This window comes from Schistocerca nitens, chromosome 3, assembly GCF_023898315.1.
Source record: "Schistocerca nitens isolate TAMUIC-IGC-003100 chromosome 3, iqSchNite1.1, whole genome shotgun sequence".
NCBI lineage: Eukaryota > Metazoa > Arthropoda > Insecta > Orthoptera > Acrididae > Schistocerca > Schistocerca nitens.
This window is the reverse complement of record NC_064616.1, coordinates 972833091-972853995: the sequence shown is the minus strand read 5'-3', so window position 1 is coordinate 972853995 and position 20905 is coordinate 972833091. Positions and strand designations below refer to the sequence as shown.

The window sequence follows — 20905 nt, the reverse complement described above, 5'->3', positions numbered from 1 at the left end:
TAATCATATAGTAATCATTCAACAGTTAATTGGGAAAATTACAGTTTTGTTAGTGGCGAGCGTGATAAGATATCCTGTGAAACATTACTAAATGCCTTGTCTGAAAACTACCTAGGACAGATAGTTGGGAAACCAACTCCTGATGAAAATATATAGGATCTAATGGCAACAAATACACCTGACCTCTTTGTGGATGTACACACCGAAACTGGTATCAGTGACGATGAAGTGGTTGTGGCAACAATGATTACCAAAGTACAAAGGACATACACTCCTGGAAATGGAAAAAAGAACACATTGACACCGGTGTGTCAGACCCACCATACTTGCTCCGGACACTGCGAGAGGGCTGTACAAGCAATGATCACACGCACGGCACAGCGGACACACCAGGAACCGCGGTGTTGGCCGTCGAATGGCGCTAGCTGCGCAGCATTTGTGCACCGCCGCCGTCAGTGTCAGCCAGTTTGCCGTGGCATACGGAGCTCCATCGCAGTCTTTAACACTGGTAGCATGCCGCGACAGCGTGGACGTGAACCGTATGTGCAGTTGACGGACTTTGAGCGAGGGCGTATAGTGGGCATGCGGGAGGCCGGGTGGACGTACCGCCGAATTGCTCAACACGTGGGGCGTGAGGTCTCCACAGTACATCGATGTTGTCGCCAGTGGTCGGCGGAAGGTGCACGTGCCCGTCGACCTGGGACCGGACCGCAGCGACGCACGGATGCACGCCAAGACCGTAGGATCCTACGCAGTGCCGTAGGGGACCGCACCGCCACTTCCCAGCAAATTAGGGACACTGTTGCTCCTGGGGTATCGGCGAGGACCATTCGCAACCGTCTCCATGAAGCTGGGCTACGGTCCCGCACACCGTTAGGCCGTCTTCCGCTCACGCCCCAACATCGTGCAGCCCGCCTCCAGTGGTGTCGCGACAGGCGTGAATGGAGGGACGAATGGAGACGTGTCGTCTTCAGCGATGAGAGTCGCTTCTGCCTTGGTGCCAATGATGGTCGTATGCGTGTTTGGCGCCGTGCAGGTGAGCGCCACAATCAGGACTGCATACGACCGAGGCACACAGGGCCAACACCCGGCATCATGGTGTGGGGAGCGATCTCCTACACTGGCCGTACACCACTGGTGATCGTCGAGGGGACACTGAATAGTGCACGGTACATCCAGACCGTCATCAAACCCATCGTTCTACCATTCCTAGACCGGCAAGGGAACTTGCTGTTCCAACAGGACAATGCACGTCCGCATGTATCCCGTGCCACCCAACGTGCTCTAGAAGGTGTAAGTCAACTACCCTGGCCAGCAAGATCTCCGGATCTGTCCCCCATTGAGCATGTTTGGGACTGGATGAAGCGTCGTCTCACGCGGTCTGCACGTCCAGCACGAGCGCTGGTCCAACTGAGGCGCCAGGTGGAAATGGCATGGCAAGCCGTTCCACAGGACTACATCCAGCATCTCTACGATCGTCTCCATGGGAGAATAGCAGCCTGCATTGCTGCGAAAGGTGGATATACACTGTACTAGTGCCGACATTGTGCATGCTCTGTTGCCTGTGTCTATGTGCCTGTGGTTCTGTCAGTGTGATCATGTGACGTATCTTACCCCAGGAATGTGTCAATAAAGTTTCCCCTTCCTGGGACAATGAATTCACGGTGTTCTTATTTCAATTTCCAGGAGTGTATAAAACAAGTATAATATATTTATGTGTTCAGTAAACTATATAAAAATCGGTAGTATCATATATCAATGAGGAACTTGAAATTTTCGGCACAGGGCAGGAGCATGTAGAGGAACTATGGCTTAAGTTTAAATGAATAGTTGACCATGCACTGAACAGGTCGTAATGCGAGGGAAGCTCCATGGTATGCAGTCACTGTAAAGAAACTTCTAAAGAAACAGAAATTACTGCATAATAGATGTAAAACAAAGCGTTAGGCTATAGAGAGACAGATGCTGAATGAAGCTGTGAAGAGAGCAATGCGTGGTATCTTCAATGACTACCGTAGCAGAATTTTGTCAAACGATATTGCACGAAACCCAAAGAAATTCTGGTCGTATGTAAAGGCTGTTAGTGGCACCAAAGTTAGAGTCCAGTCCCTCCATTTCCAAACGTTCCTCTACAAAGGAAAACCCAGGAGAAATGCCCCAATTTAATCCTCGTGCCACTGAAAAGGGAATGAAATAAGTATCAGTGTCAATGGTGTTGAGAAATAGCTGAAATCGTTGAAATTGAACAAATCTCCACGGCCAGATGGAATCCCTGTCACAGTCTATACTGAATTTGCGGCTGAGTTAGCCCCTCTTCTAACTATAATCTATCGTAGGTCCCTCGAACAAAAAACCGTGCCCAGTTCTTGGAAAAGAGCACAAGTCACACCCGTCTACAAGAAGAGTAGTAGAAGTGATTCATAAAACTACCATCCAACATCCTTCACACTGGTTTGTTGTAGAATCTTAGAACATATTCTGAGTTCTAACATAATGAAGTATCTTGAACAGAATGACCTCCTAAGTGCCAATCCGAAAACACCGATAATTTGAAACCCAACTCGCACTTTTGTCACATGACATACTGAGAACTTTGGTTTAAGACAGTCAGGTAGATGCAGTATGTCCTGATTTCCGGAGAGCATTTGACTCAATACAACATTTACGCTTACTGTCAAAAGTAAGATCATAAGGGGTATCAAGTGAAATTAGTGACAACTGGGACTGACGACTTTTTGATAGGGAGGACGCAGCATGTTATCTTGGATGGAGAGTAATCGTCAGATGTAGAAGGAACTTCAGGTGTGCCCCAGGGAAGTGTATTGGGACCCTCGCTGTTTATGTTGTATATTAATGATCTTGCAGACGACATTAATAGTAACATCAGGCTTTTTGCAGATGATGCACTTTTCTATAATGAAGTACTACCTGAAAGAAGCTGCATAAATATTCAGTCAGATCTTGATAAGATTTCAAAGTAGTACAATGATTGGCAACTTGCTTTAAATGTCCAGAAATGTAAAACTGTGCACTTCACAAAACGAAAAGACTAAGTGTCCTACGGCAATTATATCAACGATCCACTGCTAGAGGCGTCCATCTCATGCAAATACCTGGGTGAAACACTTGGTAGGGTTATGAAGTGGAATGATCGAATACGCTCAGTCGTTGGTAAAGTAGGTGGTAGACGTCGGTTTATTCGGAGAATACCGGTGAAGAGCAATGTATCTACAAAGGAGATTGCTCACAAATCACTCGTGCGACTGGTTCTAGAATATTGCTCAAGTGTTTGGGACCCATACCAAACAGAACTGACAGGGGATACTGAACATATACAGAGAAGGGCAGCACGATTGGCTACAGGTTTGTTTGATCCGTGGGACAGTGTCACAGAGATACTAATGGAACTGAACTGGAAGGTCTTGAAGATAGGCATAAACTATCCTGAGAAAGTCTAATAACCAAGTTTTAAGAAGCAGCTTTAAATAATGGCTATAGGAATATACCACAACCTTCTACGTATCGATCACACAGGGATCGTGAGGATAAGATTGGAATAATTACTGCACGAGCAGAGGCAATCAGACAATCATACTTCCGATGGTCCATATGTGAATGGAACCGGAAGAAACCCTAATAACTTGTAAAAAGGGACGTATCCTCTGCCGTGCACTTCACGGGATTTGCAGAGTATAGACATAGATGTAGAGGATAGACTGCTGCGACAGGAACAGGATACTTCGCAGGATTGAGGTAACTCTTGACAGCAGTCAGGCATTTGATTCACATATTGAAGAATGTGAGGCCGCTGCCATCAGCGTGAATGTTATACCATAAATGAGACTTGGTTTTGCAGTAAGGGCATTGTTCAGTGCATAAGTCTGCATTCATTCAGCAGCAGCTATCCAACATGGGTATCGACGTCATGGACTGGCCGCCACGAGCTGCTGATATGAATCCTGCAGAGAACACGTGGGAGGAGGTATCACAAACATAGTCAGATAAGTGATCACTGAACCAACCGGTTACAGCTGATGCTCTTTGGGAGTGGGTTCATAAAGCGTGGTAAGAAGTAGCCTCTTTTGACAATTACATCTGATACCTCATAGATTCCATGTCAAGACACATGTTTCAGTTAGAAATAATAGGGGATTCAGGACAAGATATTAGAGAACTGAAAATATTTTATTTTCTTTGCTATCAGACCGCATAATAAAAAACGAGTTAGTTTCCTTTCCAGTTACCTTTTTAAGTAAAATAAGTGCCTTATAATTTCTTTAATATTCCATTTTTCTTTCATTTATTCTTTGCCTGCACACTTAAACAGTAATAACTTAGAAAAGACTTTCTTAACGCTTGTCTTTCTGTCTTAAATTCATCTCTCTCTTCCCCTCTAATGTTTCCCTTCCCATCCTCTCAAAAATATGTAAACGATTTCTCCTAATATTTATTCATCTTTAATTTCCCCTCCCCACTGCTCCCTTTCGTACACTCTTATCTCATTACTTGCCCTTTTACTCCATCCTTCCAAAAATGATAAGCAAATCCAGCAGTTTTTTTTTTTCGAAATTATATTTCATCATTTAATTTCGCCCTCTAACTCACTTTTTTCACTTTTCTCCTCTACTATTCCTAAAAAAACCGATGAAATAGTCTTTTTTAAATCTCCCGTTTCATTACCCTGCCTTTGCTCTGAAAACATCTTTGATGTATGTTTTTCTCTTTGTCTCTCTCTCTTAGGTCCCAGAGCGTCACAGGACACAGTGACTAACGTTGTTAGCATATCAGTTCATCGAGACAGGCATTTGGGATCTGTAGAGATCGGACAAACTGCCCTTTCCAAACTATTTTCTCAATATTCAAATGTTGGAAGTTGATCCCGATCTGCTGATAAGTTTTCCCCGTAATGGCATAATTACCGCGTAGTGAGATTGCACACCTTATCACACCAGACTGCGTTCATTCTCTTCATGACACATGTTAACAACAAGATGCCAAATTAAGAAAATGTCTGTGATATGTATTAGGCGTTTGTTCGTCACTTATGAATAAATAAGTACATGATAACTAACAGACAAATTGAACTTCTTTTGTTGCCTAAATGTTTACTCTTTTCCACGCTTACATAATCTAAAACCGTTGCTTTAGCGTTTTTCTATTTATTAATGACAGGTGGGGTGATGCTTTGAATCTATTGTCTATCTCCTCCATGATGAGGTCTTAGTCTGTCACAGAATAAACTTATGTCGTCAATCTATTTAACAAATTTTTCAATGCCACTCAGCAATTAACCAAATTATGTATTTACAAGAAAATTTAAAATTTTATTGGCTGAAACATAAAAATACTGGTATTAACAAATATGTAATTTAGGAATTTCATAAGTTTTTCATCTTTAGATCCACAGAATACTGAAACAAGGTTGCGAGAACACTACTGGTGCTGAGGTTTATTAACATTTGCTTGCCAATTTTCGATCTGGCGTTTTGCATTTCGTTTAAAGAAAAGTAAAAACGTAGATACAGTATAATAGTTCTCCAGTCATATTGGAACCAGCAGCTAATGCAGTCTTCGACTGAGATTGTGGCCACATAATCACATAGCTATCGTGTCACTACTGTGTTCTCTGCTCTGGGATTGCCATAGTGATGGCTACGTTAGACAAGATTAGTTGTGTTTTTTGTATGGAACAAATTTTCTTGACTCGAAACCATATATTTGGTTACCCTATGTTACAATTAAAGTGAAAAATCATTCAGATTATTTAATGGAAATGACAAGAATAAATCAAGCGAAATTAGCAGGATAATTCTGTGCCACTCCAGGAAGAATCTCGAGGATTACAGTGTTGCCAAATATAGGCCTAATCTGCAATATTGAGAATTATACTAGCCTCAATAAGCATATGTTTCGAGAGCCATGTATTTCATGTATGAGTTTGGAAGTGAAAAGCTCAGCTCGTGTCTCAAAGCTGTGGCTGCTGAACTGACACAGACCCGAAATATCAAAAGTATAATCTGATGACTTTTATTGTCTTTTTCCTAACCAGGCTTATGGGCTAGAGCATAGTTAACAATAACACTCAGATACACCAACTCCATCCTCAATATAAACGAATCAATAGCTGTCACAAATATTACTGTTTTCCTTTCTTAACTATACTCAAAACTAAAAAGCCCATTCACTACAGATATTTCACTTTTTTAGGGCATCTGCAATGGTTACAGTGTAAGCATTACGTGTACGTGTAGGTAGACACTTTCTGATCTTTAAGGCTCAAACAAGATTTTACTAAAGAACGCTATTGGCTCTATCCCAAAAACAGAGGAATGCAAATGAGATGAGAGTAGCAGATTACTGACTGCGAAGTGTGAATATCCACAGGAAAATTCCGTGAGCTACAAGTAATGTAAAGCCTCAAACTGTTAAAGTGAACTGTGCAAAGAAACAATGTGCAATGACCAAAAAAGTGCACTACATTCAGTAAAGAAATGAGAGCAAAGATTGTAAAAAGGAAGACAGTAAGCTGATAGTAAAGTCTTTAACATGTCATTCTTAAGTCAAACTATCATTGAGTCTATATTAATCACAAGAACGAAAAGTAGTTTCTGAACTTAATAGTTATAAAACAATCACTGTTGATGCTTTGTCCATAAAAGTGAAAACCTTCTGATGAATGACCTGTTCAATTTACAATACGTTTATGATGGAAAGAAACCAAAGTAGCAATAAGAAGTTCACCTAGTTGAGTGGGAGCACATTTTCAGTGCAATGCCTCACAACTAGTGGAGTTTGCTCCTAATTTCTTGCCTGATAGTTTCATATTAATGATGCCTCTAGGCCATTAAAGTATTTTTATGCAAATCATTGAAGAGTAATGGCTAGAATAGACTGCTACGTTAGGTGGTAATTAGTAAGATGCTCACTCTGCTGATGGGCTCCATGATACCAAGACCCTCAATTAAAAATTAAAAATTTTAACTTGGAGTGGCATTTATAGACAGAACCCCACAGAAAAATTAGTGTTGCAAATGGGACAATACAGATAGGAGTCGGTGCTGGAGTATGTGTAAACCAGTTAGGTGATATTAAATTACTACACCAAATTACCACCACTCCGTAACAGTGGTTGTTGTATGCCATATTGCAACCTACACTTAATTCCTGGCAGTGAAAGAATTGCTCAGCAATGTGTGAAGAGCATTTACACTTCTATACACCACGTATAACATAGACCAGTCATGTCCCAGTAATAATCTGGACCATCCCCTAACCCACACCTTTCTCCAATAGGATGCCCCCCCCCCCACCTAATGTTGCATTAGCATATACACTCCTGGAAATGGAAAAAAGAACACATTGACACCGGTGTGTCAGACCCACCATACTTGCTCCGGACACTGCGAGAGGGCTGTACAAGCAATGATCACACGCACGGCACAGCGGACACACCAGGAACCGCGGTGTTGGCCGTCGAATGGCGCTAGCTGCGCAGCATTTGTGCACCGCCGCCGTCAGTGTCAGCCAGTTTGCCGTGGCATACGGAGCTCCATCGCAGTCTTTAACACTGGTAGCATGCCGCGACAGCGTGGACGTGAACCGTATGTGCAGTTGACGGACTTTGAGCGAGGGCGTATAGTGGGCATGCGGGAGGCCGGGTGGACGTACCGCCGAATTGCTCAACACGTGGGGCGTGAGGTCTCCACAGTACATCGATGTTGTCGCCAGTGGTCGGCGGAAGGTGCACGTGCCCGTCGACCTGGGACCGGACCGCAGCGACGCACGGATGCACGCCAAGACCGTAGGATCCTACGCAGTGCCGTAGGGGACCGCACCGCCACTTCCCAGCAAATTAGGGACACTGTTGCTCCTGGGGTATCGGCGAGGACCATTCGCAACCGTCTCCATGAAGCTGGGCTACGGTCCCGCACACCGTTAGGCCGTCTTCCGCTCACGCCCCAACATCGTGCAGCCCGCCTCCAGTGGTGTCGCGACAGGCGTGAATGGAGGGACGAATGGAGACGTGTCGTCTTCAGCGATGAGAGTCGCTTCTGCCTTGGTGCCAATGATGGTCGTATGCGTGTTTGGCGCCGTGCAGGTGAGCGCCACAATCAGGACTGCATACGACCGAGGCACACAGGGCCAACACCCGGCATCATGGTGTGGGGAGCGATCTCCTACACTGGCCGTACACCACTGGTGATCGTCGAGGGGACACTGAATAGTGCACGGTACATCCAGACCGTCATCAAACCCATCGTTCTACCATTCCTAGACCGGCAAGGGAACTTGCTGTTCCAACAGGACAATGCACGTCCGCATGTATCCCGTGCCACCCAACGTGCTCTAGAAGGTGTAAGTCAACTACCCTGGCCAGCAAGATCTCCGGATCTGTCCCCCATTGAGCATGTTTGGGACTGGATGATGCGTCGTCTCACGCGGTCTGCACGTCCAGCACGAGCGCTGGTCCAACTGAGGCGCCAGGTGGAAATGGCATGGCAAGCCGTTCCACAGGACTACATCCAGCATCTCTACGATCGTCTCCATGGGAGAATAGCAGCCTGCATTGCTGCGAAAGGTGGATATACACTGTACTAGTGCCGACATTGTGCATGCTCTGTTGCCTGTGTCTATGTGCCTGTGGTTCTGTCAGTGTGATCATGTGATGTATCTGACCCCAGGAATGTGTCAATAAAGTTTCCCCTTCCTGGGACAATGAATTCACGGTGTTCTTATTTCAATTTCCAGGAGTGTATGTTGTACCAGGATATGCAGGCGACCAAATTTCTATTGTCTGCACCACCACATAAGAAGCAGCCTACAGTTGGCCTCTGTGATTTATTAGATTTTCCATTTAAGTATACTGCGCCACAGCAGGAGAAGTTGCCTGAATTACATACTCAGGAAATGCAGCCAGTGTATATACAGCAGTAAAACAAACAGTAGCCATCAGAGTTTCCTCTACAGGCTGAGCCGCAGTTAAATGACTCCAAAATACTGCTCTTTGTCGACACATAAAGTGACTGCCAGGGGATCGAAACACATGAATGTAGGCTTAGCACTGGACAATGACTTTTATGTTATAACTGAAATGGAGAATATTCAATATTTTGGCGCTAAAGTGCAGCATACATGGTATGAGTGGGACTAGTTATGTTGCATTATAGAGTACACTAAAAGGTAGATGATGGTTGACTATGACCCATCTTATACACTTATTGATGTCCATATGTTTGGCAGGAACGTGTCCATAGTTGATACACACAAGAAGCAACGCTGCAATTAACTTCTGGATACTCGTGCATTTACATTAAACATTCGGGTGTTGGGAACTTGCATGACCTATACAGTGCATTAGCAATCGCGACACACAGGTTGAGTTATTGGCTCCCATACGTTAGAGCCTTTTTCTATGAGATTGTAAGCTCTCTGCATGTCCACAAAGGACATATGAGTGAGTTAGAACAGTGAATAAATTCCCGTGTTCATGCAGTGCCATAGTACGCAACTGTCGCCCCCATAAGTATAAAATCCATAGAAGCGAAACTTACATACAGAATACCTATATATTTTGTTGCTCCTATAGCGCTGAATATGATACAGGGTGAATCTGATGCATACAATAAACAATTTAAAAAATGGAAATGAGCGTATGGCATCGGTGGCCGGTAGGCCCCTATTCGGGAAGTTCGGCCGCCAAGTGCAAGTCTTATTTCATTCGACGCCACGTTGGGCGACTTGCGCGCCGGTAATGAGGATGAGATGATGATAAGGACAACACTACACCCAGTCCCCGAGCGGAGAAAATCTCCAACCTGGCCGGGAATCGAACCTGGGCCCACTTGCATGGGAGGCGACCACGTTACCACTCAGCTACGCAGGCGGACAATAAACAATTATTTGTGAAATATTGGAAAAAACAAAATGACTGTAATTTTTTAACTAATATGATGTCTGAAAATGTATACAAGTACTTGCGATCTCGCCTGGCTTCCTGCAGGTAGCATTAAGTATCTATGGCAAGATGACTTGAGTGGCATAGCATCTTTTGTTGGTGGGCCACTGCATAAAGTTATGAAAATATTTCAGAGAACAACATTAACAAACTGAATATCATCAATTTCTTATAACTTACGTGATGAAAGAAGTGAATGGGAGGAAAGTTGTTTGGAGGGATCGGGAATATGTCTTCCATACTGAATTGGCATTTGGAGTGACATCTCATGGCAATGACAGGAGCACATTGTGATGGAAGTAATATGTTTCAACCCAAATAAATTTTGTATACGAATTATAGGTATATGTGTATATGAGTGATTCAGTACGTCTTGGAGACTGGCTGAGGTGGCACAAAACAAAAGAGAAAGAATAAAAGACATGTGTGGTCTACATGTTTAGCTCATGTTATGGCCGTTTTCTTGTGAAGTTTAGTATGCACTGCGATGCATTGTTGAGACTTATGGTTGTAGTTCTTTGTTGTAGACACTCTACGGTAGATTTCTTTGCAATGGCAAGCAAAGAATTGTATCCATATCTAGGCAGAAAGCTGAAAGTTGAGTTATCTGCAATAAAAAATGGGAGTTCCCATTGGATTCCAAAGTTGTCCTCCACCACCCATGTACAGGGTGAGGTGGGAGGTCGAGTGTGGTATCGTTGGATGTCTCCCTCTAAGACAAACAAATTCGAATTATAACATTTTTTAATCCAATGTGTTGTCCTCAAGATATTTCGATATCTCCACTTAAAATGAACACCCTATATAAACTTAAGTCTCTTGTTCACATCCACCTGTATATGTAGGCTAATCTCAGGACCTTCTGTAGGGATACTGGCACAGTTTTGACTAACACATACATGGTTCCATGGGGAAGGTTTGCACCATAGTTCGAGAGAGCAGCAGTGCCTTGGGAATCCAGGAATTAGAACCACATTTGCATATTGTGTGGAGGTACAGCTGTAGAGTGTGTGGCTGGAAACTGAAACATTGTGGGAATCGAATCCTGGCTGGACCAATTTTATTTTTCACTGTGCCTTTTAACCTGTCATTCACCTCCCAATGATGTTGAGGTACTCATTGCCAAATATAGCAATAACTTCAGATTTATGCCTTCCTCAGATTAGCAGCCGCACTTTGTACTCTTAATTCACTGCAAATCCTTTGAGTTACAGACACTGAGCTACTCGGTTTTGAAGTATCGTGATAAATATAATCAATAACGAAAAGATAACCACCTCATCCTCAGGCTGTGATTTGAGACTTGCAGTTTGAAACGATCAATGATGCTGAAAGAAGCTGCAGTCCTGGACTGTGCGGCTGGTCCCAGTGGAGGTTCAAGTCCTCCCTCGGGCATGGGTGTATGTGTTTGTCCTTAGGATAATTTAGGTTAAGTAGTGTGTAAGCTTAGGGACTGATGTCCTTTGCAGTTAAGTCCCATAAGATTTCACACACATTTGAACATTTTTTTGCTGAAAGCATGTACTGTACATAAACAAAGCTAAGTTGCTAAAATACTTTTTTGGAAAACATTTTGCTTGTAGGATTAAAAAAACATCACATATTTTCGATTCGCATGTTACTTCGCTATGAAATTGTTCTCAAACTATTGCAGGGAAACTACTGGTTAAAAATATTTGATTATTTAAAACTGCAAGTCTCACATCACAGCCTGGTACTGATGTGGTTATCTTTTCATTATATATTATATTTTTTAAGACAGTTCAAAATTGAGTAACTCACAGCCTGTACGTCAAAGAATGTGCAGTGAATTAAGACTGCAAATTGTGGATACCAATCTGAGGGAAGAAGAGATCGGAAATCTGAAATTATTGGCATATTTCGCAATTAGGTTGTGAGTTGCCTAAATCAACAGATGTGATAGCGAAAAACGTCTAGTGGCGACATACTGGTTTGTAGCATACCCCGAGGTCCAGGTTACGTCGAAATTCAATAGTCTGCTTGTGAGTTAGTGAAGCCAACCAATGTGATAGCTAAAAACGTGTGAGCGGTTTCAGACTGGACTCTAGCGTAGGCCATGGTCTACGTTAGGCTGACATGTAACAGTTTGGATGTGAGAGTGAAAGTACCGGTAATAGCGAAATACATGTTATAGTGAAGGACTGGTCTGTAGAGTAGCCCACGGGCACAATGGTTAACAAACTGAACTCGAATTCGGAAGCATAACAACTCAAACTCGCATTCGGCCATCCAGATTTAGATTTCCCGTCATTTCCGTAAATCACTTCAGCCAAATATCGGGACGGTTCCTTTAAAAGCGCACAACAGGTTTCCTTCCCCATCCTTGTCACCGTCTGAACTTCTGCTCTGTCTCTAATCATTTCCATGTATACGAGGCATTAAGGCTCATTCTTCCTTACTTCTTTCTTTTTTGTAGCATACCCCGGGGTCTAGGTTAGGTTGGATTGCAGCAGATTAGTTTTGAGTTGGCGATGCCAACGAATGTGATAGCGAAACACGTGTGCATGCAGATGGACTTCTGTGTAGGGTAGCCCTGGCTGTCTGTTCGGTTGGAAGCAACTATTTCGTCGTGAAATGGCGAAGCCAACGAATGTGACAGCGAAAAACGTGTCTGTTGTGACTATCTGGACTGTAATGTAACCCAAGGTCTAGGTAAATTAGAATGCAACTGTGTGGTTGCGAGTTGTCAAGGACAACGGTTGTGAAAAACGAAAAACGTGCTTGGTCTGTATACTCCGAGGCATATGTTAATTTGGAATGGACAGTTCGCTTGTGATTTGGCGTAGCCAAATAGTGTGAAAGTGCAAAACGTATCCATGCGGGCAGACTAGTGTATAACATAGCCCTTGGCATAGGTTAGGTTGGAATGCAACAGTTTCGTTGTGAATTGCCGAGGGCAACGTATGTGACAGCGAAATACGTGTTTATTATAACGAACAGGTACGTAGCGAAGAGTGCGGTCTAAGTTATGTTGGATTGAAACAACTTGGTTGCGAGTTGGTGAAGCCTACGAACGTGATAGCGGAAAAACGTGCTTGTGAGGAACCTCTAGTCTGTCCCTAAGCCAGAGGTCTAGGTTAGGGTCGACTGTAACAATTTTGTTGTGAGTTGTCGAAGCCAACGAATGTGACAGCAAAAAACGTGCCTGTTCACGCAGACTGATCTGTAGCGTAGCCCAAGGTCTAAGTTTGCAATGCACCCGTTTGGTTATGAGTTGCCGAAGCCTACGAATGTGACAGCAATAATTTGTCTTTGATAACAGATGGTCTGTAGTGCAGTCCGAGGTCTACGTTAGTTTAGAATACAACAATCTGTTTGTGAGTAATGAAGCCAACGAACGTGACAGCTAACAACCTTTCCAAGTTGACAGACTGGTCTGTAACATAGCCCGATATCTAGATTAGGTTGTAATGCAACAGTTTGTTTCTGAGTCTGAATGTGAAACCGAAATACTTGTTGTGGTGGCGGACTGGACTGTATGTAGCCTGAGCTCTAGGTTATGTTGAAATACAACACACTGCCTATGAGTTGGCGAAGCCAATGAGTGTGATAGTGAAAACTGTAGCTGTGCTGAAAGACTGGTATGCTGCATAGCCCAAGGTCTAGGGTCGGTTAGAATGAAAGAGTTTGTGAGTTTGCAAAGCCAACAAATGTGATACCATAAATCGTGCCTGTGGTGACATACTAGTACGAAGTGTAGCCCTATGTCTATGTTAGTATGGAATGCAACACTTTTTTGTGAGATGGGCAAGCGGACGAATGTGATAGCGGGAAACGTTCCTGTGGCTTTTTGAGTTGGCCGAGGCTATGAATGTGATAGCAAAATATGTGCCTGATTAAGGGGACTGATCCGTAGCGTAGCCCAGTTTCTTGGATAGGCTGGAACTCTAACAGTTTGGTTGTGAGTGTGAATGTGATAGAAAAATACGTATTGCGGTGACAGACGGGTCTCTAGCTTAATGCAATGTTTAGGTTAGCTTGCTATGCAACTGTTTGCTTTTGAGTTGATGAAGCCGACGAATGTGACAGCGAGCAACGAGCCTCTGGGGAAATATTGGTATGCAGATCTAGGTTAGGTCAGAATGCAACCATTTGTTTGTGAACTGACGAAACTTATTTGATTGCAAAAATGTGTTTTTGGTAATAGACTAATTTGTAGAGCTGCTCAATGTCCAGGTTAGATTGGAATACATTAATTTTGTTCTGGGTATCAGAAGACATCGAATGTGATAACAAAAAACGTGTTATTGTGACTCACTGGATTGTAGCGCAGTCCCAGATCTAGGTTAGAATGCAATGCAACAGTCTGGTTTTGTGTTAATGAGGCCAACTAATGTGACAGGTAAACATCTGTAGGTGATGACAGATTGGTCTGTAGCATAATGTGAGGATGGAATGCAAAAGTTTGGTTGTGAGCCGGTGAAGCCAAAAATGTGATAGCATAAATCGTGTATATGCTGAAAGCCTTGTCTGTAGCGTAGCCCGAGGTCTAGGTATGGCTTGAATGCAACATTTCAGTTGCGAGTTGGCGAAGCCAACAAATAACGAAAAACATGTTCTGGTGACAGACTGATCTGTAGGTTATCCCGAGGTCTATGTTAGTTCCAAATGCAGCAGTTTCGTTGCGAGTTGGCGAAGACTACAAATGTGATAGCTGGAAACGTGTTGTTATGATGGGCAATCCTGAAGCAAGCCCGAGGTCTAGTTTAGATTTTAATGCAACCGTTTCATTGTGCGTTATGAAAGAAAAAAATATAATAGTGAAAACTACACCTGAGGTGAAAGAGCATAGCCTAAGGTCTAGGTTATGTTGGAAACCAACAGTTTCGTTGTGAATCGGAAAAGAATCGAATGTGATAGCGAAATCAAGTCTGTTGTGGCAGACTGATCTGCAGTGCAGCCTGCGTCTAGGTTAGGTAGGATTACCATCGCTTGCTTGTGAGTTGGCGAAGCCAAAAAACGTGATACCTAAACACATGATTATGGTAAAAGTTTGGTGTGTCAAGAAACCCAACTTCTGGGTTATATTGGACTGAAATAGTTAGGTTGTGAGTTGGCGAAACTGATAGCGAAAAACGTGTCTCTGATGCCAGACTGGTCTGTATTATAGCCCAAGGTCTAGGCTGCATTGGAATGCAACAGTCTGGGAGTGAGTTATTGAACCAAAAATGTAAAAGCAGTATGCATGCCTCTGGTGAAAGCCTGGTCTGGAGTGCAGCCCGAGGTCGGGTTAGACCAGAATGTAACAGTTTAGTTGTGAGATAGTAAAGCCCACGAATGTGATGGTGAAACGCATGTTTGATGACAGACTGGTCTGTAGCTCATTCCGAGGTCTAAGTTATCTCCAAATACAAAAGTTTGGTGGTGAGTTGACATGATAGCATAATCATAACTGTGACGTCTGCAGTGCATCCAAGGTCTAAGTTAGTTTTGAATGAACAATTTGATTGTGAGTTGGGGAAGCTAACGATAGTGATAGTGGAAAACGTGTCTGTGTTGAAGGACTGATCTGTAGCGTAGCCCAAGGTTTAGGTAAAGTTTCGTTGCAAAAGACTGGCTCAGCATGCAACAGATCGGTTGTGAGTTGGGGAACCTAACTAATATCGTAGCGAAAACTTGTCTGTGGTGTCAGATTAGTCTGCAGCGTACTTGGGCTCTAGGTAAGGTATGAATGCAACAGTTTCGTTGTAGTCTGGCTACGCCTACATATGATTGGATTAGATTAGTACTTGTTCCATAGATCATGAATACGAAACTTCGTAATGATGTGGAACCTGTCAGGATAATAAAAGGTGTCTATACAAGATATTACATCACACAAAATATTACATGTCACTTAATATTTTTAATTTTTTTTTTCTTTTGTGGGGGTTGGGGAAATTACCCACTAACTATATCCAAAGATTCATCTAATGAGTACAAGGAGTTGCCATTAAGAAATTCTTTTAATCTCCTTTTAAATGCTATATGGTTATCTGTCAGACTTTTGATGCTATTAGGTAAGTGACCAAAGACTTTTGTGGCAGCATAATTTACCCCCTTCTGAGCCAAAGTTAGATTTAACCTTGAGTAGTGAGGATCATCCTTTCTCCTAGTGTCGTAGCTATGTACACTGTTATCAGTTTCGAATTCGTTCGGATTGTTAATAACAAATTTCATAAGTGAATATATATATTGTGAGGTTACAGTGAAGATCCCTAGCTCTTTAAATAAGTGTCTGCAGGATGATCTTGGATGAGCTCCAGCAATTATTCTGATTACACGCTTTTGTGCAATGAATACTCTTTTACTCAGTGCTGAGTTACCCCAGAATATGACGCAATACGAAAGCAGAGAATGAAAAGAGGCGTGGTAAGGTAATTCAGTGAGATGTATATCGCCAAAATTTGCAATGACCCTAATAGCATAAGTAGATGAACTCAAACGTTTCAGCAGATCTTCAGTGTGTTTTTTCCAGTTCAACCTCTCATCAATGCATACACCTAGAAATTTTGAATATTCTACCTTAGCTACCGATTTCTGATCAAAGTCTATATTTATTAATAGTGTCATTCCATTTACTGTGTGGAACTGTAGGTACTGTGTTTTGTCAAGGTTTAATGAGCGCCCATTTGCAGAGATCCAATTAATGATTTTCTGAAAAACATAATTCACATTTTCACCAGTTAATTCTTGTCTGTTGGGTGTGATAGCTACACTTGTATCATTGGCAAAAAGTACCAGCTTTGCATCTTCATGAATACAGAATGGCAAGTCATTAACATATATTAAGAACAGCAGAGGACCTAAGACCGAACCTTGTGGCACCCCATTCTTGATTGTTCCCCAGTCTGAGTAATCACCAGTTTTTTTGCATATTATGTGAACTGCTTATTTCAACTTTCTGCACTCTTCCAGTTAGGTATGACTTAAACCATTTGAGCGCTGTCCCATTCATACCACAGTACTTGAGCTTATCTAGAAGTATTCCATGATTTACACAATCAAAAGCCTTTGAGAGATCACAAAAAATCCCAACGGGTGACTTCCAATTACTCAGAGCATTTAATATTTCATTAGTGAAAGTATATAGCATTTTCCGTTGGAAAACCTTTCTGGAAATCAAACTGACATTTTGTTAAAACTTTATTTTTACAAAGGTATGAAGCTACTCTACAATACATTACTTTTTCAAGAATTTTGGATAAGGCAATCAGAAGAGAGACTGGGCGGTAGTTGTTGACATCAGACGTATCCCCTTTTTTATGCAGTGGTTTAACAATGGCATACTTCAATCTATATGGGAAAGTACCCCGCGTCAGAGAGCTATTACATATGTGGCTAAGAATCCCACTTATCTCTTGGGAACAAGCTTTTATTATCCTGTTGGGAATGCCATCAGTTCCATGTGAGCTTTTATTCTTGAGATTGTTTATTATATTCCTAATTTCAGAAGGAGAGGTGGGTGGAATTTCAATTGTATCAAACGGTGTGGGTAAGGCCTCTTCCATTAACTGCCTAGCTTCTTCTGATGAACATTTAGATCCTATTTTCTCTACCACATTTAAAAAAAGATTATTCAAAATGTTTTCGGCTTCCGGCTTGTTGTTTGTCAAGTTTCCATTCCCTTTGATGGTAATGCCATCATACTGTACTCTTGGTTGCCCTGTCTCCCTTGTAATAATATTCCAAATTGTTTTGATTTTGTTATCAGAGTTATTAATCTCAGACATTATGCACATGCTTCTGGATTTTTTAATGATCTTTCTTAATGTAACACAGTAGTTTTTTATAATATTTGGCTGTTTCTGGGTCATTACTCTTTCTTGTTGTTAGATACAGTTCCCTTTTGTTGTTACAAGATATTTTTATTCCCTTAGTAAGCCAAGTTTTTTTGTATGATTTCTTATAATTAGATTTAACTACTTTCTTGGGGAAACAGTTTTCAAATTCTCTTAGCATCAGGTTCCTAGTACACCTCATCCCAGTCTAACTGGTGAAGATTTTCTCTGAAATTTCTAATTGTTGAGTCATTAATTGAAGGCATAACTTTGGAGGGTAGTTTTTGAATTACTGAATGGAGCTATGTCTTATACTATTACTAACTGAGCACCATGATCAAAATGGCCATTCTCAACAGGACAAGAATTTATGTTTTTAAACTTATCTAGGTCTATAAAAGTGTTATCCATCAATGTGCTGCTGTCCTTTACTACCCGAGCAGGAAAATTAATGACAGATGTCAAATTGAAAGAACCGAGCGAGACTTACAGGTCATTCTTCCTATTACCCTCTTTCAGTGAATCAACATTGAAGTCCCCACAAATAATAATTTGCTTTCCCCTATCTGACAGATAGCACAACAAGGCATCCAAGTTTTCCAGGAATAAATGAAAGTTTCCTGAAGGGGACCTATATACTGTTATAATTATAAAAGAGCCCTCCTTCAGTTTAAGTTGACAGGCACATGGTTCTCTATGTTGCTCTAGACAAAACGTTTTTGTATATAAGCTTTTTACACAGTGATTACTTTTGACATATATGGCAACTCCTCCTCTCACCTTATTCTCTCTACTCATATGTGCAGCTAGTTTATAACCACTGAGACTGATGACCTCAGCTGTTAAGTCCTACAGTGCTCAGAGCCATTATAACCGCTGATATTTACCTTTTCCATATTGGACACAATGTGATGCTCAGACAGGCATAGTATATATATTACATTATCAGATTCAGTGTCGTCTAAACAAACCAGGAGCTCACCTATTTTATTCTTCAATACTGGAATATTTTGGTGAAAAATGGTAACATTATTTTTTACTTTACTTTGGTGAGAATCTACTTTTTTCTTTAATCCAACAATATTTTGGTTAAATATGGTAACATTATTATTTACTTTTCTGTTGTGAGAATCTTGTGAGTTTTGCACCTCCTTAGCACCTGCCTGCCTGAACTTCTCATTGGACTCTGATATTAGTCTAAAATGAGTACTAGTGTCCCACCTTATGGATTTCGCTAACAACCCTGCCAGTTTAGCCTTCCCTTTCCTATTGAGGTGTAGGCCATGCCTTGTGAAATCCCCCCTATCAAGAGCCTCGACAGGGACCAATCCAATGTCTGACAGAGTAGCTGCCCTACACAACTGATCCAACTCCATATTTACCCTCCTGGCAGAGCAGTTCAACTGGGGCAGATCATGCTGCACGAAAGCAGGCACCAGCCCATGGTATGGGCCGTTGCAGAGGCTATTTTCACCAGGTCACACTCAATACTGTAGCCCTGATCCCTATCAATACTGTTTCCCACTCCACCCACTATCATCACATGATCCTGCTTTGAGAAACCCTTGCACAAGGAACCTATATTCTCTACCACCTGGCTAAGACATGCACTTGGCTTGAAAAAGTTTGTGACCTGGTACCTGTCACCTAATTTTTCCTGCAAAATCTGGCCCACACCTCTTCCATGGCTGCTACCTAGCAACAGAACTTTCTTCTTATTTTCTACTTGTTTTGAAATAGTTGGTTTCCTAGTGAGATTCTGTTGCATCTTAACTATATCTACTTCTACTGGAGCCTCTTCCTTACTTAACTGTGGTAGGAAGGCAAATCTATTGGTAGTGCCAGTTGGGAAACTGTCAGACACTGTCCTCTTTCTGTGGCCCCTGTTCCCAGCTACCACTTCCCACCGCTGTTTACCCTCCTCCCCCCTTAACATCTTCAGTTCCTCCCTCGCTCTGTCCAAATCAGCCAGAAGGGCTCTGATTTTCTCTTCCTGTTCAGCTATAATCCAATCTCTTGAGCAAACCCTGCAAAAGAATGGAAGAGTCTCGTTTGCTTCCCCAATTCCCACGCTACTACAATTTCTCCAATGAAACCACCTGTCACAACAGCTGCACAATACCCCTGAACTAACTTTCCTACTGCAGCTCACACACTTAGTATCCATGGTAGTTTGGAAATTAGCTAAGAGATTTACTAAGTGATAACGATAATATATTAAATACAGAAGCAAAAGGACATTAAATATGTTTTGGAAACTAATATGTAAGTAAACTATTAACAAATGCACTTAAATTTGTGGTACAACGCTAAATATGCACGATCAAAAATTAGGCCTAAACAGCCGAATGTAACCAAAACGATTTTTTTGCGATTACTGGAAGAATACGCAAATAAAAGCAACACCTTTAATGGCACGCTTGAAGAGCTCACTAATGAACATATTTAATTAGTTAATCAATACCAATTGCACTAGAGATTGCGGTATAACGCTAACTATGCACACTCGGTAAGTAAGGCAAAGCCGCGAAATATAAACAAAACGAAACTTTCGCGGTTACTGGAATGCGCAAATAAAAGAAAAACCTTTAATGAGGAGTTTGAAAAGAACCCTAATGAACGTATTTAATCAGTTAAACTACAGCAAATGCACTTACAATTGCGGTATAACGCTAAATATGCACACACGAAAAATTAGGCCTACGCAGCAGTAAGTAAACAAACGAACTTTTCGCGATTACTAGAACACTACGCAAATAAGAGAAAAACTTTTAATGGTGAGCTTGAAGAGTACACTAAAGAACGTATTTAATTAGTTAAAAGTGTTCAACTACAATTAATTACAACCTAAATTACTTACGGTTCACGAGAGCCCTGTCTCCGTACGTGCGGCCTTGTGCAGGGCTACCAACGTATTGTGGTGATAAATTAGTCTGTAGCTTGGCATGAGGTCTAGGTTAAGTTGGAATGAAACAGTTTGGTTGATGGCCGAGCAGATTTCAATAAGACTCGTGGTGGGATACCACAAATTATTCCGCAGCTGTGAATGTTTAGAGCACATGGAAACCGAACAAATCAAATTACGAGACATTCCTGTGCGTACCCCATGAACATTCTTCATATGCTGCATCAAATACTTTTTCTTTGTCAAAGTTTTGCAGTGCAGACA

The 20905-nt window shown here is 42.0% G+C and overlaps 1 long non-coding RNA gene across 1 annotated transcript in view; it reads right to left on the bottom strand.

Moving 5' to 3' along the window:
• Nucleotides 1-20642, bottom strand: part of LOC126247994 (uncharacterized) — an 82807-nt gene extending 62165 nt beyond the window's left edge. The window contains exon 1 of the long non-coding RNA XR_007545397.1: nt 20597-20642. This is a non-coding gene — a long non-coding RNA (uncharacterized LOC126247994). The remainder of the gene's footprint in view (nt 1-20596) is intronic.
• Nucleotides 20643-20905: the final 263 nt, after the last annotated feature.